A 26,675-nucleotide genomic window follows, 5' to 3' on the forward strand; every position below is an offset into this window, starting at 1 on the left:
ATTTGCTGTGTGTGAATCAAGTATACAGTATACATATATCTACATATCATGTAAACTTTGATTTAATTGTACTTGGTATAGCGCAGATCAGACGTTAATCCTTTGATTAATACAGATATGAATAATGGCATGGAAGGGATGAATTTGTGTAATGCTCAATGTATTGTGTATTCTGGCTATATGGCTTACACAGAGAAAACCTGTCTCTTACATAATGACCCATAATCTTGCAGTAAAACACACAGAAATACATGCTACTAAATTCTCAAAACATAAGACTAATACATTCAAACCTATTTAAGTTATACCTTACAATAATATATATATACACACACTCTTAACTGGTTAAAATCACATTGGGTAATAAATCATATTATTTAATTTACATAATTTGTTCTAACTTTGGTACCTACTAAATTATATTGTTATGTAATGGTCTATATGGCAACAGTCGCCCCCTTGTGGCCGTGAGAATTGATGATGATGGCCACACATACATTAACATAATAATTGCTTATATCTTGCATCTACCAGTTTTTCTAGCTTACTGCGTTCCTGCCTTATAAGGCGCTTAAGCCACAATATCAGTGAAATTAAAATGATTAGCAAGATTGTTTGACCGATCAGCAAGCCCTTTAAACCAATCTCCAGCCAGGTGTTTGTCATGGTTATTTCAAAATCTCCATCATGCAGTAATTTATTTAGTGTGGCATCTGCCTTCTCAACCATGTTATTAATTTGAACTATGTGTGTGTCTTTCCTATCCAGGAGTTTCTGTAAATCTAAGGTTAAACTATCTATGTGTATGTTGAACACAGGTATATATTCTCCAAGGTTTGAGATTTCTGGTTCACTATCTATATTTATGTCCTCTTCATAAACGGGGATTGGGGTGATAACCGTCTGACCAATGGTGGTATACTCATGTGGGCTAAAGCAGAAATTTGGGTTTGGCACTGGACATGACTTTTCCCCATACAAGAACTCTCCGTGATTTGTGACTATGCAGTACTGTCCATTCATGTTGTATGTAACCTTCACCGCTGGAGTTCTCCATTTTGTTAGCTGCACTGGACAAGCAATGTCTCTGGCTGTATAGCTGGTTGATGTATTTGGCTTTGCACTGTGTTCAGGTCCTCCCATATCCATATCTTTGCTGGGAATGGTGGCAAGTTCATTTATATCTGTGATTAGGGTACTTGGTTTACTTGATTCTAGGCCGCAGATTGGCGTCTCAATTTCGAAAACATTGCAGCGACACAAGTATTGGTTTCCCTTGACTGCACAGCAAGCAGTATGTGGAACTTTCCAGATGTCGTCGACTCGGACCAGTAGTTCTGGTAGGTCCAGCCGCTCTTTGTAAATGTCCTTTTCCAAATATCCAATGGAGTGAACTGTAGACAGTTTGTCAAATAAAGACTTGCTTGGGTCGAACACAGGTAGAGAAATGGTAAAGGAGACATATAGGATATCGCTGACTGCACAAGGTTGCTGCTTGTTGTAACAACGGGGTGAACCTCTATTTGGGTGGGGGGTCACAGTGCCTAAATTCCTAATTGTGGAGATGGGCAGAGGTCTGCAACCATCTCTTGGGGTATTTTCCCCATGCCCAATGTCAGATTGCGAGCAATACCAATTGGTCAGGTCATTATCTCTTAAAATGTCAGGTATTCTACCAGATTGTAGGTCTCTAATTACATGTGTGATTGCGTTGAGGACATAATTACCATATGCAGTGCATATTATTTCTTTCCCCACCTGATTTTGTCTGGCTTCTCTATTGTTCAGTTCAATGATTTCGTTTATCTTGGCTTGGGTCTCTGAAAACAATCTTGCTATATCATGCATGTTATAAACAGTAAATTTTTCTTCACTGGCCAGACCCTCAATGCCCTGCAGGACAGGCTTCAAAACATATTGCCCCTCTTTCTGCTCAAAATTGCCTATGTGTCTGTGGATGACTTCCAAATCCGCCCTATTCCAAATTGACATCCCGGAACCAAACAGTCCAGGGATGGATCCAATGATCCCATCTAAGCTTTGTAATTTCCTGGATCTAAAAATACCTTTTTGGTTAGGGGTTGCCTGTCCTGTGTATGGGTCTTGAGTTCTGCTCTGGTGAGAAGCAACAATATCTACTAGTAATGAAGCATAGAATAAAGAAACATTACTATTTACACAATAACCAAATTCTGCCATATTCCATTTTGATAGATTTAGGACTACTGGTACATGTATATATTGTACATTGTTTATCAAGGAACCAGGAATGGAGGTGGCAGTAAGGCCACTTGTGGGTCCTTCACTTGTTGGTGGGCACTCAGCTGTTTTAGTAGATGGCAGTGATTTAGCCTTTGTTGTGGTACTTGGGGGAGTAGGGTCTCTTTTCTGGGACACATTCAGTGTGATGCTCCCAGGAACATAAGTCCTCTTTACTGTGGGTGGATTCCCATACATGGGAATGGGGATGATAAAACCATATATCCAGGTTCCTGTGTCTGTAGGGTTTGCATGGCTAAGCAATAGTGATCCATTTGGAAAAACATGTATTCTACCCATGTAATGTGGTGAGTTTCCTGCGTTTCCATTATCCCAGGCTTTAATTTCTTTGTCTGCTGGGCCCCACCAGGATACCTGTTTCCCTGTTGTGCCTTGTACTGACACTGGAAGGAGGATGGATTCTCCCTCTTTACAGTGAATCGGATTGGCTTCCACTCTAATTGAAATGTTGACCTCACTGGTACACTGGATCTGGAGGCTCACCACGAAGGACAGGACCAAAGTCGGGATTCTCATTTTTCTGTAAAACCAAAACAAAACAAAATAAAATTATAAGAAAGAAAGAGAGATGCGCTACTCAGTTGACCCTTCTCCTTTGTACAGTTTAATCTGATTGGCATGTACCCATTTGTCCTGCACTTTCTTTGCATCGTTGATTCTTGATTTGTATACTGAGGGACTCAGTCTGTCCACTATTGAAAATGGTCCTCTCCATTTCTTGCCCAGACCATGGTCTGTGGGTCGGAGTTCTAGAAACATGACCCTTTCTCCAACTTCCCAACAATTTTCTCTTACACCTTTGTCAAAATAAGCCTTTGCTTTTCTCTGTGCTTTCCCTAACTGCTGTGCTGCAAACAGATGAACCTCTGTGAGTGCTTTTTGCAGTTTTGTAAGGTACTGATCCATTGATAGTCTATCAATAGTAGGGGTGTGTAGATCTATCCAAAGGTGCTCTGGCAATCTCATTTGCCTGCCTGTCATTAATTCAAAGGGGGTCAATCGGGTCGCTGATGAAGGTGTGGCCCTTATTGCCATTGCCACTAGGGGTAACAAATTATCCCAGTTCTTACCATTTATGCCAACAAACTTTCTCAACATAGTTTTGATCTGTCTGTTGGCACGTTCCACCTGTCCAGAAGATTCAGGATGAAAAGGGACATGGAAGCTTTGTTTTATTCCCAGCATTTCCAGGCATGTTTGCATCACATTACCTGTGAAATGTGAACCTTGGTCTGATTCAACCGATGTTGGAAGGCCCCACCGTGTGAATATCTGATCAACCAGAATTTTTGCTGTGCTCAGGGCTGTGTTACTTTTAGAGGGAAAAATTTCTACCCATTTTGAAAATAGGTCAGTCACAACCAACACGTATTTGTTATTTTTAGCTGTGGCGGGCAGAGGGCCCATGTAATCAATTTGTAAGGCATTCCAGGGACCTTCCCTTCTCTGGATTCTCAGTGGAGCATTTATCTTTCTAGGTGCTGGGTTAACTTGGGCACATACCACACAGTTGTCACAGTATTGCTGTACATCTTTTACCATATCTGGCCACCAACCTATTGTTTTTAGTCTCTGCTGTGTCTTTTCTACACCCTGGTGTCCACCTGTGGGGAGGTCGTGTACAAGATATATCATTTCATTCCTGTACTCTTTTGGGACTACCCATGTTGTATCTTCCCCATTGTGGATAAGCATTTCCTTGTCCTCTGTTAGTGTTAGATTTGGTGTGTGTTTTGCCAATGTATTTCCCTCTGTTAAGTCCAACTCCTCATTCCTCAACTTTTGTATGATTTCTTTAATTTCAGGGTCCTGCATTTGGATCTCTGAAATGTCTGGTGCATTTATCATCTCTGGCCTTTTTGCCACTGCACATACAAGAGGGCACACTTTTGGCTCTGGGCTTGCTTTCGGTATCTGCCACAGCTCCCCCTCTTGTGCCCCTTGTTTGGCTAAAAGGTCAGACATTTCATTCTGTTCATGGTGTGGTGATGCAGGTGAATGCCCTTTGACTTTACAGACCCAGGGGACATGTGTTAGACTCTGTGCCAGGGAAACTATGTACTGGAGAAGGTCTGCATATTTAAGAGGGCTTCCATCAGATGAGGTATACTGATGAGTTTGCCAAAAGGGCAAAAATTCAGTAAGGGCATTACACACCCATGCTGAGTCCGAGTACAATGCGATTTCATGTTTGTGGTCTTGGAATAATTCAAGGGCATGTGCTACTGCTGCCAGCTCAGCGTACTGTGCAGACTTTACATCACAAGATCGAAAAACAGATTGTGGTGTGGTTTGGGGATGCATTATGTACAGACCAAAACCTGCATGGGGTGACCCATGTACATAAAAACATGAACCATCTGTAAAGATCTGGGTGGTTTGTTCAGGGGCTGTAGCCTCCTGTGGCATTGCTCTAAACAAATGTTTTGAATGGTCAGCTGGGAGTAAGTCACATGTGTGTGTCAGTCCCTGGTATATTAGTCCATATGCACAGGTGGATGGACTGTTAGTTGCCTTCACTGTTATATCTCGATCCTGCAACAAAAGGGCCCAATGTGCTAACCTGGCATTAGAGACATTCCCATCTTTGATTCTGTCTGTGAGGAGGAACCTTGTTGGTGTGTGCGTGGAATGTAAGATGATAGGGTTCAGGCCTATCATGTATGTGAACTGTTTTACTGCCCAAAATGTGGCAAGAAGGTGTTTTTCACACACAGAGTATTTTAATTCCACTGGTGTCAGTAACTTTGATGCATAAGCTATGGGCCTTTGCTGTGCATGTATTTCCTGTGACAGGACTGCAGACATGGCTGTTTCTGTTGCTGCTGTCTCTAAGTGAAAGGGTAACTGTGGGTCTGGATTTGCAAGGGCAGGGGCACTAGCTAGTGCTTCTTTTAATGTTTCTACTGCCTTTGTGTGACTGGGGGTCCATTCCCATTTTATATCCTTTTTGAGGAGAGAATAGAGAGGTGCAGATATTTGTGAAAAATCAGAAATGAAGGACCTAGAGTAATTTACCAACCCCAGGAAGGATCTCAGTGTAGGTATGCTGACAGGAAGGGGTAAACGAAGGATGGTTTTTACCTTATCTGCCGATATTGTTCTCCCATCAGCCGTAACACTGATCCCCAGGAAGGAAACAGATTCCCGTAAAATCTGAGCTTTAGATGGGTTACACTTCAAACCTGCGTCTTTGAGGATGCCAAGGAGTTCTCCCAGTAGCTGAAGATGCTCTTCCTTTGTCTCTGTTGCTAGTAAGAGATCATCTACATACTGCAATAAATTCTTGTGGGAAGAAAAATCAGTTAAAATTTCTCTCATCGTAGTATGGAAAAATGATGGAGAATTATGGAAGCCCTGTGGAAGACATGTAAACGTGTATTGCTTTCCCAGAAATGTGAAGGCAAATTTGTATTGACACTCTTCAGATAGAGGCAGAGACCAAAACCCATTTGAAATATCTAAAACTGTGAACCATTTATGCTCTGGGCTTAACATTTTTAGAATGTCTGGCATTGACGCAACAGTGGGTGCGCAGCTAAGCGTAAGGCCATTAAGTTTGCGGTAGTCAATTGTGAGCCGCCAGGAACCATCCGGTTTCCGTACTGGCCATATTGGCGCATTGTTAGTGGATACACATGGTCTGATTACACGCTGCTCTAACAGAGAGTCAATTGTTTCTTGAATGAAGCTTATGGCCTCCTGTGGGAAATTGTACTGCTTCTGTGGGGGAGGGTCAAGACCACTGACTTCAATCACCTTGTTTACCTTCCCACAGTCATGTTTGTGTTTAGCAAAAGCATCCTGAAACTGTTCAAGTAATGGTAATACCAAATCTTTGTCAGGATGATCAACATTAGCCTTAAGCACATCATATTTCGCATTATTGGGTTTTACAGCAGCAATTACATGGGAATCTGGTATAATTACAACCTCAGGTGTTACATTAGGAGAACTCTGCAGAAGTAAAAGGTTAGTCAGATCCAATATACACCCATTAGGGATCATAAAGTCAGACCCTAATAAATTAGTTTCACTTGGCAGTGAGGCTAATGCAAATGTGTGAATTGCAGATACATCTCCTATTTGTATTTGGAGAGGGTTTGACAGCACTGTATCTACCTTATTCCCTGCAAAGCTTTGGAGATGTATTGTTTTTCCTGCTGACAGAGGAGAGTGATGTGGCTGATCATCATGTAGGATTGATATGGCGGCACCGGTGTCTAGTAACATTGTGTGCTGGTGGCCCCTGACCAGAACCGAGACTTGAGGGCGCCCGCACCTATCTAAAGTGATTGGTGCAACTATCCTTGGGGCCACTGACTGTCAATTTTTCTCCTTTTGTGTGTCAGCTTGCTGCACTTTGTTTGCTTTTTCTAAATTCTCATACTTCTCTTTTATGGCCTGTAGCTGGTGTCTTAGCTCTGTGTAAGTGGGACCCTGGTGTTTAAACTCTGTGTCCTTTCCTCTGTTCCCAAAATGTTGTGAGTAACCCATGTGTCTATTCCAAGCTCCATCATTTGAATGTCCTTGGTATCCTCTACCTCCACCTCTAAAAATGGATCTCTCTTTAAACATTCCCCCTCTCCTTTGTGACCCTGTGTTCCATCGTGGGTTAAATGGTGTGTTTACCTCCCCTGGAATGTGGGGCCCTTCAACCACCATTGGTTTACCTTCTGACTCTAATGCTGCAACCCTCTTTATAACACATTTCTCATTCCTTTCTGCCATCTTACGTTGCTTACTGGCCTGTACTGCTTGAAAGGACCGCTGCATTAATCCCATTATTTTATCATAGCTATGCTTTACGGTATCTATCAAGTGTTCACACTTAGCTTTAATTGTGGGGTGCGAGTTATGCACCAACAAGTTTTTGAAATCTTTGCTGTTTTTCTGACTGTTGTCATTTTTGCTGTTTCCTGCACTATATGCTGCCCACAATCTATTTGCATATATTAATGGGTTCTCCTCACTTTGCTGTTTGATTTCATATGCAACCATTGTGCCTGCTACTGAAGGGTTAATTATCTTTTGTAGCTCCTCTACAGTTTCTTCATATGTACCTTTACCTTCTTTAATCAGATCTGGCAAAGCGCTCCAAGCAGCTAATGGAATTGTTAATTGCAGTACCTTAACCTGATCAGTGAGATTTCTAATTCCTAGAAGTTCACACCTCTGCTGAACATTAGCTGCATGGGAGGTGATGTGTTCTCCTGAACTCATTTTTCCAATCATATCTGCCACTCCCATAAGTGTTTTTATGGGTTGTGGGGGATGATTGGCACTAGGGGCCCTTGAGTGAATGGCCTCTCCTTCACTATTGAATCCCAATAGGGTGTTCCTACTCTCAGTGAGGAATGCTGGCTGTTTATGAGCCCTGTGTGCCTCAATTTCTGTCTGTACTTCTTCATCACTACTATCTGTGCCTATTAATATAGAGCACTCCCTATTCGCTGCTGATTCTGCAAACTCTCCCATTGCTATGGGTACCCTGAGGGTAGATTCAGTAGAATTCCCCTCTCCCCAGCAGTCCTCTCTGTCCTCATGATTTGTGTCCCATTGTTCTCTTTCATATGCATAGATAGGATATGGGGCAGTGGCTGCAGTTCCTATCCTAATGTTTGCAGCAATATGTCCTTTCAGAACAGATATCTCTTGCATAAGCTGCATCTCCCTGTCCACACAAGGGGTATGGTCAATTGCTTTCCCTTTCATACATTCTGTGAGCTGTCCCTGCATAACTTTATATGCACTTATTATCTCATCTCTCTCTGTTGTAACCTCTGTTAGAGCTCTCCTACATTCTGTGGATTCCCTCTGAGCATTTTTATGTTTCTGTAACACTTCATCCTGGGAGATTTTACCCATGTCATTAAGTGTTGTTAAAGTTTTAATTTGGATATTTAGCTGATCTATTTTTTCCTTGCTTTCTGTTTCTTTTAAATTAGATTCTTCTCTACATTTTTGTAGGGTTTTAGCTAAACTGCTTAATTTAGCATCCATAGCCAAACAGGCTGCATACAAGCCTGCAATGGCTATTCCTTTCTGTTTCCTTTTCTTTGATGATTTAATTTCATCATCAAACAAACCCTGGACATAGCTCCATGGGTTTTCTTTTAATTTGGCATCACAAGCAAAGTCTGTACACTTTTGCTTTGTGATGTATTTCACTACAATGCTGTCTATATTTGACATTGTAGCCATTTTACAGATTTATTCCCTTTCGTTATATGTATTCTATCACTGAGAATTACAAACTTTTAGTATTTGGGAACAATATTTCCTATATTTTGCACGTGGTATCCTCCCTTATCTGTTCGCTAGCCTGATAAGTTAAACTCTAACACCCGTGTTTTTTAATTTCTTACTTTAGGCCTTTTTTAGAAAATAAAATTCTCTAGTCATTTGCAACTTATTCCACTGTGATCTTGTATTTTGCCCAGCGGGCTTATAGCCCTTGCGCTGCCCCTAAATATTGTATTTAGTCAAAATTGATACTGAATAATTCCAAGTCCCTTCCGTGGTCGCCAATGTTGATTTATGGAATCTTATATAACATATATTTATTATATCATATATTGATATAATGGTTTATGTATTTTATATCTGCAAATATATTATAATAGGCTTACAAATAGGTGGGCTCATAACAAAAGGGGTGATGTTTAGTACTGGTCCAATCACACAATATGTAATGCGTGGACGTTCCTATTTTCATACCTGTGATTGGCTCAGATTAAAGGAGCTATATCTCTACTGTCCAGGAAATATTTCCAGGCAAAGCCTAAATATACTTTACAGAGATATATAATCCTGGCTCATTGAACATATAAGTACTATACTTTGACTACAAGTCAGTTGTCCCAACTTGCAGAGCCTTATATAATATATGCAGATTTCATGTATAACTTTAGTGATTCCGAAAATGAGTTCAAGACTTGGAATACCAGCTCTATTTTGTCTAGTACATTTATTATAGGTGATACAAATTACAAGATAAGATAACACAATGATAATAAATCTTATAATTTATCTAAACTTCCTTAACCATGGTACATACATAAAACACAAACAGTTTTACAAACTTAAACAATTAATACACATACTATACACTTGCAAGAATATGTGAGGGCATAATTCATAGCTACCGTCTTAGGATCCTGACTCCCTCTGGACTTTGTTCCTTCCTCCTCTCCTTCTAACTCTCTATCTATCAGACTGCCCCTTATATCCTATATTCTACCAATTCAAAACTAGTATATGCCCACAGTTTCCAATGGAGTACATAATTATAGGTTTTGACAGATTCCAAAGTGTAATAAAACGTTCTCTGCTAACTCCGTCCCACGGTGGTGAGCATGTAGAGAATTTTGGGATCATAAAGTTTGGTATTCCTTTATCCATCAGAGATCTACCTTTGTATGGATGTGTAAACGATCTATTTCGCCTAGGCCCTAGGGTGTTAGCATAAATGATTGTGACCTGTTTATAGTGCGTTTGATCCTATATTATCATTGCCTCTGGCCAGCAGTATAACTGGACAATAGGCCAGCTGGTTGATGTACTCTCTAAAGGTATGAAGATCTTTGATTGTGAATTCCAATGTACCCTGTTCATACCAGTAACTGTTTGCATATTATGAGACCTGAGCTAGGTGACCTATTGACTTTATCCACCAAGTTATGATTATTTATTTGCTGTGTGTGAATCAAGTATACAGTATACATATATCTACATATCATGTAAACTTTGATTTAATTGTACTTGGTATAGCGCAGATCAGACGTTAATCCTTTGATTAATACAGATATGAATAATGGCATGGAAGGGATGAATTTGTGTAATGCTCAATGTATTGTGTATTCTGGCTATATGGCTTACACAGAGAAAACCTGTCTCTTACATAATGACCCATAATCTTGCAGTAAAACACACAGAAATACATGCTACTAAATTCTCAAAACATAAGACTAATACATTCAAACCTATTTAAGTTATACCTTACAATAATATATATATACACACACTCTTAACTGGTTAAAATCACATTGGGTAATAAATCATATTATTTAATTTACATAATTTGTTCTAACTTTGGTACCTACTAAATTATATTGTTATGTAATGGTCTATATGGCAACAATACCAAGGGAACATGGTTAATATTCACAGTCGTGGGAAGAGAAGATGGGATTAGGATGCCTAAGTGTTTGATGTGAGTAGGGTGCCAAGTGAATGGAAATGTATTCTTTAAAGATGTGGCTAATTCACTATAAGGGGAAATGTTTAGAGCCATTGATTTAGCGTAATTGATCTTAAAATTAGACAGCGTCCCAAACTTGAGAATTCCTTCATCAGATTGGGCAATGATATTGCCGGATTTGTTATAACTGCCAAGAGGTCATCTGCAAAGAGGGCTATGAGATGTTCATTATCCCCTACTTTGAGTCCAGTAATGTCAGGGTTCTTTCTAATAGCCCTACCTAGAGCCTCCATACAGATGACGAATATCAGTGGTGATAGCGGGCAGCCTTATCGGGTCCCATTACATATGGTTATTGGGTCAGAAAGCAGTCCATTAATTCTGACCTGCGCCAAAGGGGCCCGATATAATGCAAGGATTTTTTGTAGGAAGACCCCACCTAGACCCAGATGTCGCAGTGGTAGTATAGTATTTCTTTTTCATCCACTAGGGGTCACTGGAGTACTCTTGGGGATATGGACGGCTTTAGCAGAACAAAGGCACTGAATATTTAAATGTAGTAACTCTATCCCCTCCATATTCCCAGAATACCTCAGTGTTTTTTCTGTGCACGAAGTAGCAACAGGCACGAGTGCTAGCTGCAACACTTATACTTATTTTTTTTTCCATTTTTTTTTTCAAAACTTTGTTGCACATCCCTTCCCCCCTTACCAAAAGGCGTGGGTCCGGTATAGTGGAAGCTGCTACAAGCAGCAGCTGGCGTGTCGGTCGTCACTACAGAGCACCCTCACAACCAAGTGCAGATCATCCTGCAGGACAGGCTGGACGGCACTTGCAGAAGAAGCCCCATCATAGCCCACAATACAGGCGTCCAGGTATGTTGGGGGACGGGGTGGTCAGCTCACGCTGCCGCCCCGCTGTGTAGGGAACAGGTTACTGTGCGCCAGTGCTCCCTGATCACTGCCGCCCGCCGCTGCTCGTTTGTGTACAGCATCCCGCAGAGCCGCCCGCCGCTACACACACGCCGCCCGCTCCGGCTCCCGCTCCCCGGCAACCGCTACGATGTCAGTCCACAGCGCCGCGTCCCGCCGCTATACACAGCGCTCCCTGGCTCCCTGCACCAGACTCCGGACACTGTATAACGGTACACGGAGCACAGGGGGGGACGAGTCTCCTCACAGCAGTGCGGCTGCAAAGGGGGGGGAAGTACCATAGGAAGGGCTGCTGGCTTGTGGTATAATTGCATAGGCTATTAAGCCTATGTTAACAGGGTTGTTTTTTCTTAATGTTGGTTACAGGTTATAGACTTTATATATGGGTTTAACCTGAACTGTGATTATTAGTGTAAGCATGGCATGTCCATTTTAACCATGCTTCCTGTTCAATCCTGTTTCTCTTTCGGTTTGGAAGATCCTACCCTACAACACTACTCCACCGGAGGCGCAGGAGTGTTAGTGGGAATTTGGGATCAGATTTCATATAGAACTGGCCACGTGCACTGCACTGCGGCCATAAATATATATTACACACACCTTAGTAACAATTTTACTGAGTCGTGCAAGTGTCTGTCTTTGTATATTGTATTGTCTGTCTCCATAATGAGTAAGGCAGCAGCAAAAACTAAAAAGCAGGTTCACTGCAATGTCTGTAACAGTGTGTTACCGGATGGATCTACCACATGTACAGTATGTTTTGTGAATTCAGCTACAAATACAATTTCCGCTTCGGTCTCGAAGCCGGTTTCATCCCCGGACCCTCCATGGGCAAGGCTAGCAGATGTAATGGTTGGGTTGCAATCAGAATTGGCCGCCGCTCGACACGAGCGGGAAGCGGCAAGATCTGAGTCTCGGGTGAGACTTCCAGAACTACCGGAGGGGTCCCAACCTTGCCAAAGGTACAAGTCCACTTTGGGTAGAAGGGATAAATTTAATTTGTCTTATGATTTACCAGTTTCTGCTATGTTGCATTCTGACGATTCTATGCCAGACCTCACTGTGCAAGATGAGGGTGAGGAGGGCGAATTAGACCAACATTCAGATAGTCAAGATTTTGACAGCCCAGGCATTGATAATCTCATCAGGACAGTGCGTCAGTCTCTGAAGTTTACAGAGACGGAGGAGCCGCTGACAAATGATGAAGTCGTCTTTACTAAACGACAAAGATCTCCAATGTGTTTTCCTGTTTCGGAATCTCTTAATAAGATGTTAGTAGAAACACGGAAGAATCCGGATAAACGGTTTTCTATACCTCGCCGATTTAAGTCGAGTTACCCGTTTCCAGAGTCTGTGACATCTACATGGGAGAATCCGCCAATGGTGGATTCGTCTGTGTCAAAACGTACAAAGAAATTAACCATACCAGTACCAACTGCTACTACGCTTAAAGACCCTTCAGACCGTAAAATAGAAGCTATGCTAAAGTCCATGTATATAGCAGCAGGAGTGTTGCTTAGACCTGGGTTGGTTGGCATTTGGGTAACTAAGGCGCTAATGGTATGGATATCAGAACTCAAGTCTGCCCTACATGATGATCACCTTATACGTCTCGCTGATCAAATTTGTGAAGCTGCTGATTATCTGTGTACAGCTTCTACTGATGTCTATCAGGTCAGTTCTCGCCTTTCATCGTCGCTAGTTACGGCACGACGAGCACTCTGGCTGCGTTCTTGGCAAGCGGAGGCAGAGGTCAAAAGAGGTATAGAGGCGTTACCTTACGGTGGCGAGAAGTTGTTTGGTCCTGAAGTGGACAAATGGATTTCTGAGGCCACGGGAGGAAAGTCTGTTTTCCTACCATTGCCTCCAACGGTACAGAGACGGAAATACTCTGGGCCGGCGTTCAAATCCTTTAGACCTCAGCCCTTTTGAGGCCGTGGTAGAGGAACAGCCACGCCTGGTAGACGAGGTCGAGGACGTCGTTTTCAACAAACCAACACCAGTCGTCAGGACGCTAAGGTCACCAACAAGCCAGTGGCATGATGGGCTCCCAGCCCATCTCGGATCTCCAGTTGTGGGAGCACGCCTTCAGACGTTCCATTTGGCGTGGTTCCAGACATCCACAGATGGGTGGATCCGCAATTTAGTGTTAAAAGGTTACAAGATAGAGTTCGACTGTCTCCCGCCACTGCTGTTTTTCAAGACAGGACTGCCTGTGTCGGACGACAAGAGGGCGGTTCTGCAAATTGCCATTCAGTCTTTGCTGGATTCAGCAGTTTTGATTCCGGTCCCTGTACACCAACAAGGTCAGGGTTATTATTCCAGTCTGTTTGTGGTACCAAAGCCGGATGGCTCAGTCAGGCCAATATTGAACTTGAAGGGCCTCAATCAGTATGTCACTTACTACAGATTCAAGATGGAATCTCTGCTGTCAGTTATTGCAGGTTTAGAGCCACTGGAATTCATGATTGCGCTGGAATCAAGGATGCGTACTTACACATTCCGATTTGGCCACCTCATCAGAGGTTCTTGCGTTTTGCGATATGGCAGAACCATTACCAGTTTCAGGCTCTACCGTTTGGCCTCTCATCAGCGCCTCGGGGATTCACCAAAGTAATGTCTGTGATGATAGCTCATCTCAGATCCCTGGGAGTGATAATAGTTCCGTACTTGGACGATTTGCTCATCAAAGCTCCGTCTCAACAGATGCTCCTCCAACATGCGTTGCTAACGTACAATGTACTAGTTCAGCACGGTTGGATTGTCAACTTCAAGAAATCACATCTGATTCCGTCTCAACGACTTCAATTCCTAGGTATGATTCTCGATACGGTAGATCAAAGAATTTACCTACCAGAACAGAAAGTACAGATTATTCATCATCTGGTACAATTAGTGCTCAAGCCACGCACAGTCTCGGTACATTTGTGCATTCGCCTGTTAGGCACAATGGTGGCGGCTTTCGAAGCGCTTCAGTTCGGAAGATTTCACTCACGTCCTTTTCAACTGGATGTGCTCGCACAGTGGTCGGGCTCGCATCTGCAGATTCACCAGAGGGTGAGGTTGTCGCCACGGGCCAGAGTATCTCTACTGTGGTGGCTCAAAGTACACAATCTACCCGCAGGGAAACGGTTCGGCGCCTGGAATTGGATAATTCTAACGACGGACGCGAGTCTCAGAGGTTGGGGAGCTGTAGTTCAAAATTGTCAGCTCCAGGGTCTCTGGGCGGATCACGAAAGATTGCTGTCTATAAATGTCCTGGAACTACGGGCAATTTACAATGCGCTACGACAAGCAGTGCACATGCTTCGGTCTCAGACTGTCCAGGTGCAGTCAGACAACGCGACGGCGGTCGCGTACATCAACAAACAAGGAGGAACGAGAAGCCGCATGGCCATGCGCGAAGTAGCTCGAATCCTCAATTGGGCCGAGCATCACCAAGTGATATTGTCAGCAGTGTTCATTCCGGGAGTGGACAACTGGGAGGCGGATTATCTCAGGAATTTTCATCCAGGAGAATGGGCATTAAATCCAGAAGTGTTTCACATGTTGGTCCAGAGGTGGGGTTACCCTCAAGTGGACCTGATGGCATCTCGCCACAATCACCAAACGCCCCAGTATGTGTCCAGAACGCGAGATCCAAAGGCAGTGGCGGTGGATGCTCTCATAATCGGGTGGCCGTACAGCCTCGTGTATCTGTTTCCATCGTTTTCGCTGCTCCCTCTGTTGCTAAAATGGATCAAAAGAGTAACATAACATAGTAACATAGTATCTGAGGTTGAAAAAAGACAATTGTCCATCGAGTTCAACCTATTTGTGGTCTCCTATGCATGATGATTTGACTAAAATTTCTGACATGCTGCTGTCAGCCGTTGCATTTTATCCCTATTTATAGTAACTATAATGCATGACTATGCACCATACCCCTGGATATCCTTATCCATTAGGAATTTATCTAACCCATTCTTAAAGGTGTTGACAGATTCCGCCATCACAACTCCCTCGGGCAGGGAATTCCAAACACGTATTGTCCTTACCGTGAAAAAGCCTTTACGCCGTATTGTGCGGAATCTCCTCTCCTCTAACCTGAGCGAGTGTCCACGAGTCCTTTGTGTTGATCTAACCAAAAACAGGTCCCGCGCAAGCTCTGTGTATTGTCCCCTTATATATTTGTAGATGTTGATCATATCCCCTCTTAGTCTTCGCTTTTCCAATGTAAACATGCCTAGTCTTTCAAGCCTTTCCTTGTATTCCATCGTCTCCATGCCCTTAATTAGTTTGGTCGCCCTCCTCTGTACCTTTTCAAGCTCCAGGATATCCTTTTTGTAGTACGGTGCCCAGAATTATACACAGTATTCAAGGTGTGGCCTCACCAGTGATTTATATAACGGGAGTATAATACTCTCGTCCCTAGCATCAATACCCCGTTTTATGCATGCTAATATCTTATAAGCCTTCTTTGCTGCAGTCCTACTTTGGGTACTACTGCTTAGCTTGCTATCTATGAGGACACCTAAGTCCTTTTCCAGTACAGAATCCCCTAATTTTACCCCATTTAGTAGGTAGGTGTAATTTTTGTTCTTGTTACCACAGTGCATTACCTTACACTTGTCTGTGTTGAAGCGCATTCTCCATTTGGCTGCCCATGCTTCTAATTTAACTAAGTCGTTCTGAAGAGACTCGGCATCCTCCTCTGTATTTATAGCCTTACACAATTTGGTATCATCTGCAAAAATTGACACCATGCTCTCTAGACCTTCTGTTAGGTCGTTAATGAAAATATTGAACAATAGCGGTCCTAATACTGAGCCTTGCGGCACACCACTTAGCACTTCAGTCCAAGTTGAAAAAGATCCATTAACCACAACGCGCTGCTCCCTATTATCTAACCAGTTTTTGACCCAAGTGCATATTGTGCTTCCTAGCCCTGATTCTTGTAGCTTATAGATAAGTCTCATGTGTGGTACAGTATCGAACGCTTTGGCAAAGTCTAAAAAGATTACATCCACGTCTTTACCCTGATCTAGGTTTGCGCTTACTGTTTCATAAAAGCCAAGTAAGTTGGTTTGACAGGATCTGTCCTTCATAAACCCATGTTGATTCCTTTTAATGACCTTATTGGTTTCAAGGAACTTCTGAATACTATCTCTTAGAATACCTTCCAATACTTTCCCCACTATAGATGTAAGACTAACTGGTCTATAATTACCTGGTTCAGCTTTACTTCCCTTTTTGAATATAGGCACTACTTCCGCTATACGCCAGTCTTTGGGAACCATACCTGATATAACGGAATCCTTAAAGATCAAAGATAGCGGTTTTGCCAGTTCAGAGTGAAGCTCCATTAGAGCCCTTGGATGAATGCCATCGGGCACTGGTGATTTATTTATCTTTAAATGTTTTAATCGGTCACAGACTACTTCCTCGCTTAAATAAGTACCTATCAGTGTGATATTCTCATTATTGAGATTGTGTGTCAGTCCCTGAATTGGGTCCTCTCTAGTGAATACTGTTGAAAAAAACTCATTTAGTGTGTCCGCTATGTCATTATCATTTTTGCTTAAGACTCCCAACTTGTCTTTTAAAGGGCCTATACTCTCCTTCTTTAATCTCTTGCTATTAATGTATTTAAATAATTTTTTGGGATTCGCTTTGCTTTCCTTTGCTACTAGTTTTTCAGTTTCTACTTTAGCCGCTCTTATTTCCTTTTTGCAAATTTTGTTACATTCCTTATAGTGCTGAAATGACTCTGCTTCCCCGTCAGATTTGTATTTTTTAAATGCTCGCCTTTTCTTGCCCATAAGTTCCTTAATCTTTTTGTTAAGCCACATCGGTTTATGATTTTTATTCCTTTTTTTGCTACTCATAGGAATACATTTGAGTGTATTTTTAGCTAGCAGGAATTTTAGTACCTCCCATTTCTCCGTAGTATTTTTTCCTAAAAACAAACCTTCCCATTCAATATCCCTGAAAAATACTCTCATCTTTTCAAAATTTGCTTTGCTAAAGTTTAAAGTCCTAGTTGAGCCAGTATAGGGCTGTTTATAGAAACTGATATTGAATGTGACCATATTGTGGTCGCTGTTTCCTATGGGTTCCCCTACTATAATACCTGATACCAAATCCCCATTGTTTGTTAATACCAGGTCTAAGATTGCATTGTACCTAGTTGGTTCCTCAATTAGTTGGACTAAGTAGTTATCATTAAGTGTGTTTAAAAACATATTGCCCCTAGCAGTATCACATAAGTCGTTTTTCCAGTTTATCTCTGGATAGTTAAAATCTCCCATCACTACTATGTCTCCTACTCCTGCTGCTCTTTCAATTTGCTTTAGTAACAATTCATCATCAGATGCGTTGATACCAGGCGGCATATAGCATACACCCAATACTAACTTTTTTATTCCTTTTTCCCCGCATGCAATTTCTACCCATAATGTCTCGACAGTGTCTACAGTCCCCTCCTGAATATCTTCCCATATATTAGGTTTTAAAAACGGCTTTACGTAAAGACACACCCCTCCACCCTTTTTATTTAGTCTGTCTCTCCTAAACAGTGTATAGCCCTCTAGATTGACTGTCCAATCATGAGATTTATCCCACCAAGTTTCAGTAATGCCTATAATATCATACTGTTTGCTTGCTGCAAGTATTTCTAGTTCACCCTTTTTACCAGTAATGCTTCTGGCGTTTACATACATACAACTAAGATAAGTATTTTCCCTTGCGTTAGGGACATCTTTCACCTTATGTAGCAAGGATGACCTGTAATCGTCATTGGTTAGTGCTTTGGTAAAATCCCTTTTAGTACCCATGTTAGTAACCTTACCGCCTGCTCTTACCCTCCCCCCAACTTCTCCCCCATTTCGTTTACTACCGCCATCCCCACTATTCTCACTGCATGACCCGTAGTTTCTAGCTAGACCCTCCCCCCAGGCTCCTAGTTTAAAATCTCCTCCAACCTTCTAACCATCCTTCCCCCCAGCACCGCTGCCCCCTCCTCAGTCAGTTGCAATCCGTCACGACAAAAGAGATGGCGCCTGACTGAGAAGTCCGCCCTGTGTTCCAGGAACACAAACCCCTCTTTCCTGCACCAATCCCTAAGCCACACATTTACCTCCCTAATCTCCCTCTGCCTCCCTGGACTAGCGCGTGGCACGGGTAATAATTCCGAGAATATTACCTTAGATGTCCTTGCCTTCAGTTTCTTTCCTAAGTCCCTATAGTCTTTCTTAAGGACATCCCACCTTCCGCTAACTTTGTCATTGGTGCCAACGTGCACCAAGACCGCCGGGTCTTTGCCAGCCCCTCCCAACAATCTATCTACCCGGTCCGCGATGTGCCGTACCCGAGCACCCGGGAGACAACAGACTGTACGGCGATCACGGTCCCGGTAGCAGATTGCCCTATCTGCCTTCCTGATGATAGAATCCCCTACCACCACCATCTGACTAGGTACCTCTCTATCTTTTATCCCAACCGCGCCAGAGGGACCGCACCTCTGGATGCTAGAGGGAGCAGTCTCCTCCGGCACCGTGATTTCTTCACTATCATCCTCCGATTCCTCGTCCAATCGGGCAAATTTGTTCGGGTTTGATAGTTCGGAGATGTCGTGCCTCCCCCTCTTTTTCTTCCTTCTAACTGTGACCCAACTGGCTACCTGATCATCATCCTCTTCTACCAGTGACCCCTCCCGCAACTCCTCCACCGTTCTGTCTAAACTACGCTCGGGATTGTGAATCCCCCTCAGTCGCGTAACGGTTTGCTCTAGATCAGTTACCTGGGCTTCCAGGGCAACCGTTCGCACACACCTCGTGCAGATGTAATCACACTGGGCCTGTAGCTCCAGGTGTGCATACATCTTGCACGACATGCACTGAGTGAGGTCCTCAATCACAGCCCCTCCCATATTGTTTACTAACTCCCTGTTACTCTCACAGAAAAAGCAGCAAAAATAAATAGTAGAAGACAAGCAATCTCACTTATACAATAAATTAAGCTGGCTTATACTTATCTATCTTTGTGCGGTTCTTGGTCCTTCACTTTTATGCAGCCGTAGTACTCTCTCCTGCGGCACCTATACTCCACTTAGCAGTTGCAGTTGTTCTAGCTCACTGCACCTCCTTTTCACTCGGCTTCCAGCTCCTGGAAAAACACACAAAAAAAAAACCCCGCACACACGCACAATCACAGCCCCTCTGCTACTCCAAGCTGCTACTCCAAGTAAGAGACCCTCTCACTCACTCACAAGGTCAGCCCCTTGCAGCCTCACCGGAAGTTTAATGGTACTGCAAATGTGTGTTCTTGATTGTGTATTGTGTATTATAAAACTCACCTTTTTGCTGTTTAAAACTCACACTTAGAAATCCAATCAGCACTTGGAAGAGACAAGCCCCACAGAGCGAGCTCCAAGAGTCTAGTCACTGCTTATATAGGCCCAGCCAGCTGCCTTAATCAGCCCCTCCTCCTCCTGATTACTCCTGATTACTCACACCTGAGTTAACCCCTCTGGCTTTTCACCTCACACTTTTTTTTCCCCCCTCCAAAAAAACAACAACCCAGTACAGATATATTAAAACAAAAAGAAACAGTATAGATACAAACAATCAGAATCAGATTATAGATATAGTATAGATACTAATCAGAATCAGATTACTTTCTCTCACAATATTACTATCCCTATATGGATAGACTGATTAATCAGAGTTCACCTTTTTGCTGTTTAAAACTGGCACTTAGAAATCCAATCAGCACTTGGAAGAGACAAGCCCCACAGAGCGTCCACCACAGTCATACTAGTGGCGCCTCATTGGCCTCGGAGAGCTTGGTTCTCGGATTTCCGCGGATTACTCGCAGACGATCCTTGGCCGCTCCCGCTACGTCCAGACCTGTTACAACAGGGTCCGTTCCTTTACCCTGATTTAGCGCGGCTGCGTTTGACGGGGTGGCTGTTGAGACCGCCCTCTTAAGAAGAGAGGGCATTCCAGATTCGGTTATACCAACCATGTTACGTGCTAGGAAGCCGGTTACGGCAGCTCACTATTACAGAATTTGGCGTGCCTATATAGGTTTGTGTGAAGCTCGGAAGTTTCCGACATCATCTTTCAAGTTATCCCGTCTTTTGTTATTTCTACAGACGGGGTTAGATGGAGGACTGCGTTTATCTACACTAAAGGTGCCGTCCATATCCCCAAGAGTACTCCAGTGCCCCCTATGGATTCAAAGAAAAGGATTTACCTGGTAAGTACCAAAATCCTATTTCTCTAACGTCCTAGTGGATGCTGGGGACTCCGTCAGGACCATGGGGAATAGCGGCTCCGCAGGAGACAGGGCACAAAAGCAAGCTTTTAGGATCACATGGTGTGTACTGGCTCCTCCCCCTATGACCCTCCTCCAAGCCTCAGTTAGGTTTTTGTGCCCGGCCGAGAAGGGTGCAATCTAGGTGGCTCTCTTAAAGAGTTGCTTAGAAAAAGTTTTTAGGTTCTTTATTTTCAGTGAGTCCTGCTGGCAACAGGCTCACTGCATCGAGGGACTTAGGGGAGAGATTTTCAACTCACCTGCGTGCAGGATGGATTGGATTCTTAGGCTACTGGACATAGCTCCAGAGGGAGTCGGAACACAGGGCTCGCCCTGGGGTTCGTCCCGGAGCCGCGCCGCCGACCCCCCTTGCAGATGCTGAAGATGAAGAGGTCCGGAACCAGGCGGCAGAAGACTCTCAGTCTTCATCAGGTAGCGCACAGCACTGCAGCTGTGCGCCATTGTTGTCAGCACACTTCACACAGCGGTCACGGAGGGTGCAGGGCGCTGGGGGGGGGCACCCTGGGCAGCAATGTATAATACCTGTATGGCGAAAAATACATCACATATAGCCCTTGAGGCTATATGGATGTATTTAACCCCTGCCAGATATCTAAAACTCCGGAGAAGAAGCCCGCCGAAAAGGGGGCGGGGCCTATTCTCCTCAGCACACAGCGCCATTTTCCCTCACAGAAAGGCTGGTGGGAAGGCTCCCATGATCTCCCCTGCACTGCACTACAGAAACAGGGTTAAAACAGAGAGGGGGGGCACTGATTTGGCGATATGTATATATATTAAAATGCTATAAAAGGAACACTTATATAAAGGTTGTCCCTGGATAATTATAGCGTTTTGGTGTGTGCTGGCAAACTCTCCCTCTGTCTCCCCAAAGGGCTAGTGGGTCCTGTCCTCTATCAGAGCATTCCCTATGTGTGTGCTGTATGTCGGTACGTGTGTGTCGACATGTATGAGGAAAATATTGGTGAGGAGGCGGAGCAAATTGCCTGTAATGGTGCTGTCACTCTCTAGGGAGTCGACACCGGAATGGATGGCTTATTTATGGAAATTACGTGACAATGTCAACACGCTGCAAGCCGGTTGACGACATGAGAGGGCCGGCGAACAAATTAGTATCTGTCCAAGCGTCTCAAACACCGTCAGGGGCTGTAAAATGCCCATTTACCTCAGTCGGTCGACAAGACCCAGACACGGACACTGATTTCAGTGTCGACGGTGAAGAAACAAACGTATTTTCTTTTAGGGCCACACGTTAAGGGCAATGAAGGAGGTGTTACATATTTCTGATACTCCAAGTACCACAAAAAAGGGTATTATGTGTGAGGTGAAAAAACTTCCTGTAGTTTTTCCTGAATCAGATAAATTAAATGAAGTGTGTGATGATGCGTGGGTTTCCCCCGATAGAAAATTATTGGCGGTATACCCTTTCCCGCCAGAAGTTAAGGCGCGGTGGGAAACACCCCTCAGGGTGGATAAGGCGCTCACACGCTTATCAGAACAAGTGGCGGTACCATCTACGGATAGGGCCGTACTTAAGGAGCCAGCTGATAGGAGGCTGAAAAATATCCTAAAAAGTATACACACACATGCTGGTGTTATACTGCGACCAGCGATCGCCTCAGCCTGGATGTGCAGAGCTGAGGTGGCTTGGTCGGATTCCCTGACTAAAAATATTGATACCTTTGACAGGGACAGTATTTTATTGACTATAGAGCATTTAAAGGATGCATTTCTATATATGCGAGATGCGCAGAGGGATATTTGCACTCTGGCATCAAGAGTAAATGCGATGTCCATATCTGCAAGAAGATGTTTATGGACACGACAGTGGTCAGGTGATGCAGATTCCAAACGGCACAAAGATGTATTGCCGTATAAAGGGGAGGAGTTATTTGGGGTCGGTCCATGGGACCTGGTGGCCAGGGCAACTGCTGGAAAATCCACCGTTTTTTACCCTAAGTCACATCTCTGCAGAAAAAGACACCGTCTTTTCAGCCTCAGTCCTTTCGTCCCTATAAGAGTCATATCTGCCCAGGGATAGAGGAAAGGGAAGAAGACTGCAGCAGGCAGCCCATTCCCAGGAACAGAAGCCCTCCACCGCTTCTACCAAGTTCTCAGCATGACGCTGGGACCGTACAGGACCCCTGGATCCTACAAGTAGTATCCAAGGGGTACAGATTGGAATGTCGAGAGGTTTCCCCCCTCGCAGGTTCCTGTAGTCTGCTGTACCAATGTCTCCCTCCGACAGGGAGGCAGTATTGAAAACAATTCACAAGCTGTATTCCCAGCAGGTGATAATAAAACTACCCCTCCGACAACAAGGAAAGGGGTATTACTCCACACTATATGGTGGTACTGAAGGCTAGGTGAGACCTATTCTAAATCTGAAAAATTTGAACACTTGCAAGGGTTCAAATCCAGATGGAGTCACTCAGAGCAGTGATAGCAAAGAACAAGGGGACTATATGGTGTCCCGGGACATCAGGGATGCTTACCTCCATGTCCCAAAATTTGCCTTTTCTCACCAAGGGTACCTCAGGTTCGTGGTACAGAACTGTCACTATCAGTTTCAAGACGATGCCGTTGGATTGTCCAAGGCACCCCGGGTCCTTACCAAGGTAATGACCGAAAGGAGGATTCGTCTTCAAAGAAAATGGACGACCTCCTGATAAGAACAAGGTCCAGAGAACAGTTGGAGGTCGGAGTAGCACTATCTCAAGTAGTTCTACGACAGCACGGGTGGATTCTAAATATTCCAAAACCGCAGTTGTTCCGACGACACGTCTGCTGGTCCTAGGGATGATTCTGGACACAGTCCAGGAAAAGGTGTTTCTCCCAGAGGAGAAAGCCAGGGAGTTATCCGAGCTAATCGGGATCCTCCTAAAACCAGGAAAAGTGTCAGTGCATCATTGCACAAGAGTCCTGGTAAAAATGGTGGCTTATTACGAAGCGCTTCCATTCGGCAGATTTCACGCAAGAACTCTTCAGTGGGATCTGCTGGACAAATGGTCCGGATCGCATCTTCAGATGCATCAGCGGATAACCCTATATCCAAGGACAAGGGTGTCTCTCCTGTGGTGATTACAGAGTGCTCATCTTCTAGGGGGCCGCAGATTCGGCATTCAGGATTGGATGCTGGTGACCACGGAGGCCAGCCTGAGAGGCTGGGGAGCAGTCACACAAGGAGTGTGATCAAGTCTGGAGAATTCTCTCCACATAAATATACTGGAGCTAAGAGCAAATTTATAATGCTCTAAGCTTAGCAAGACCTCTGCTTCAAGGTCAGCCGGTATTGATCCAGTGGGATAACATCACGGCAGTCGCCCACGTAAACAGAAAGGGCGGCACAAGAAGCAGGAGGGCAGTGGCAAAACTGCAAGGAATTTTCGCTAGGCGGAAAATCATGTGATAGCACTGTCAGCAGTGTTCATTCCGGGAGTGGACGACTGGGAAGCAGACTTCCTCAGCAGGCACGACCTCCACCCGGGAGAGTGGGAACTTCATCGGGAAGTTTTCCGCATGATTGTGAACCGTTGGGAAAGACCAAAGGTGGACATGATGGCGTCCCGCCCGAACAAAAAATGGGACAGGTATTGCGCCAGGTCACGAGACCTTCAGGCGATAGCTGTGGACGTCCTGGTAACACCGTGGGTGTAACAGTCGGTGTATGTGTTCCCTCCTCTGCTTCTCATAACCAAGGTATTGAGAATTATAAGACATAGAGGAGTAAGAACTATACTCGTGGCTCCGGATTGGCCAAGAGGGACTTGGTAACCGGAACTTCAAGAGATGCTCACAGAGGACTAATGGCCTCGGGAGCTAAGAAGGGATTTGCTTTCAGCAAGTACCATGTCTGTTCCAAGAGGAACCGTGGCATCGGCCTTTAAGAAAGGACCTGCTCCAGCAGGGACCTTGTCTGTTCCAAGACTTACCGCGACTGCGTTTGACGGCATGGCGGTTTGAACGCCGGATCCTAAGGGAAAAGGCATTCCGGAAGAGGTCATACCTACCCTGGTCAAAGCCAGGAAGGAGGTGACCGCACAACGTTATCACCACATGTGGTAAAAATATGTTGCGTGGGTGAGGCCAGGAAGGCCCCACGAAAAAAATTTCAACTAGGTCGATTTCTGCACTTCCTGCAAACAGGAGTGTCTATGAGCCTCAAATTGGGGTCCATTAAGGTTCAAGTTTCGGCCCTATAGATTTTCTTCCAGAAAGAATTGGCTTCAGTTCCTGAAGTCCAGACGTTTGTCAAGGGAGTATTGCATATACAGCCCTTGTGTGCCTCCAGTGGCACCGTGGGATCTCAACGTAGTGTTGGGATTCCTCAAATCATATTGGTTTGAACCACTCAAATCTGTGGATTTGAAATATCTCACATGGAAAGTGACCATGCTGTTGGCTCTGGCCTCGGCCAGGCGATTGTCAAAATTGGCGGCTTTGTCTTACAAAAGCCCATATTTGATTTTCCATTCGGACAGGGCAGAACTGCGGACTCGTCCCCAGTTTCTTCCTAAGGTGGTGTCAGCGTTTCACCTGAAACAACCTATTGTGGTGCCTGCGGCTACTAGGGACTTGGAGGACTCCAAGTTGCTAGACGTTGTCAGGGCCCTGAAAATATATATATATATATATATAATTCCAGGACGGCTGGAGTCAGAAAGTCTGACTTGCTGTTTATATTGTAGGCACCCAAAAAGCTGGGTGCTCCTGCTTCTAAGCAGACTATTGCTCGTTGGATTTGTAGTACAATTCAGCTTGCACATTCTGTGGCAGGCCTGCCACAGCCAAAATCTGTAAATGCCCATTCCACAAGGAAGGTGGGCTCATCTTGGGCGGCTGCCCGAGGGGTCTCGGCTTTACAACTTTGCCGAGCAGCTACTTGGTCAGGGGCAAACACGTTTGCAAAATTCTACAAATTTGATACCCTGGCTGAGGAGGACCTGGAGTTCTCTCATTCGGTGCTGCAGAGTCATCCGCACTCTCCCGCCCGTTTGGGAGCTTTGGTATAATCCCCATGGTCCTGACGGAGTCCCCAGCATCCACTAGGACGTTAGAGAAAATAAGATTTTACTTACCGATAAATCTATTTCTCATAGTCCGTAGTGGATGCTGGGCGCCCATCCCAAGTGCGGATTGTCTGCATTACTTGTACATAGTTATTGTTACAAAAAATCGGGTTATTATTGTTGTGAGCCATCTTTTTTAGAGGCTACTTCATTGTTATCATACTGTTAACTGGGTTCAAATCACAAGTTGTACGGTGTGATTGGTGTGGCTGGTATGAGTCTTACCCGGGATTCAAGATCCTTCCTTATTGTGTACGCTCGTCCGGGCACAGTACCTAACTGAGGCTTGGAGGAGGGTCATAGGGGGAGGAGCCAGTACACACCATGTGATCCTAAAAGCTTGCTTTTGTGCCCTGTCTCCTGCGGAGCCGCTATTCCCCATGGTCCTGACGGAGTCCCCAGCATCCACTACGGACTATGAGAAATAGATTTATCGGTAAGTAAAATCTTATTTTTTCAACATAGGGGATACTATACAAAATTGATATGGTGGGTGTGACGTCACATGCGTTGCACAAATCAAACTTTATTGTGCCACCTGCCAGCGGCTGGCCAATCTTCCTCTCTGTCTGCCTGTGCCCTGCTGATTACAGCGTGGTACAGGCAAGGGGGTACAGGAACTGACCTCCCGAGATTCTGAGGCCCGTTACAAGTGTCCCCTTTGTCCCTCCCTGTCGCTGGGCGTGTCTGGCATGGTCAGAGCTGTTGATTGTCTTGATGTCCATCTTATGTTAGAGATTTAAAGCAAAATTGGCTCTAGGACATATCGGCCCTCATTCCGAGTTGTTCGCTCGGTATTTTTCATCGCATCGCAGTGAAATTCCGCTTAGTACGCATGCGCAATGTTCGCACTGCGACTGCGCCAAGTAACTTTAC

The 26,675-nt window shown here is 44.4% G+C and overlaps 1 protein-coding gene across 2 annotated transcripts in view; it reads left to right on the forward strand.

Annotated features, from left to right (window-relative positions):
• Nucleotides 1-26,675, forward strand: part of BICRAL (BICRA like chromatin remodeling complex associated protein) — a 196,449-nt gene that overhangs the window by 54,390 nt on the left and 115,384 nt on the right. Inside the window, exon 2 of one of the 2 annotated variants that reach the window (XM_063918308.1) lies at nt 20,552-20,655. The exons of the other annotated variant lie outside the window; for it this stretch is intronic. The gene's annotated coding sequence lies outside the window, so the exon portion shown is untranslated. The remainder of the gene's footprint in view (nt 1-20,551; nt 20,656-26,675) is intronic. 2 annotated transcript variants of the gene reach the window in all.

The sequence above is a fragment of the Pseudophryne corroboree genome, chromosome 4, assembly GCF_028390025.1.
Source record: "Pseudophryne corroboree isolate aPseCor3 chromosome 4, aPseCor3.hap2, whole genome shotgun sequence".
Lineage (NCBI taxonomy): Eukaryota > Metazoa > Chordata > Amphibia > Anura > Myobatrachidae > Pseudophryne > Pseudophryne corroboree.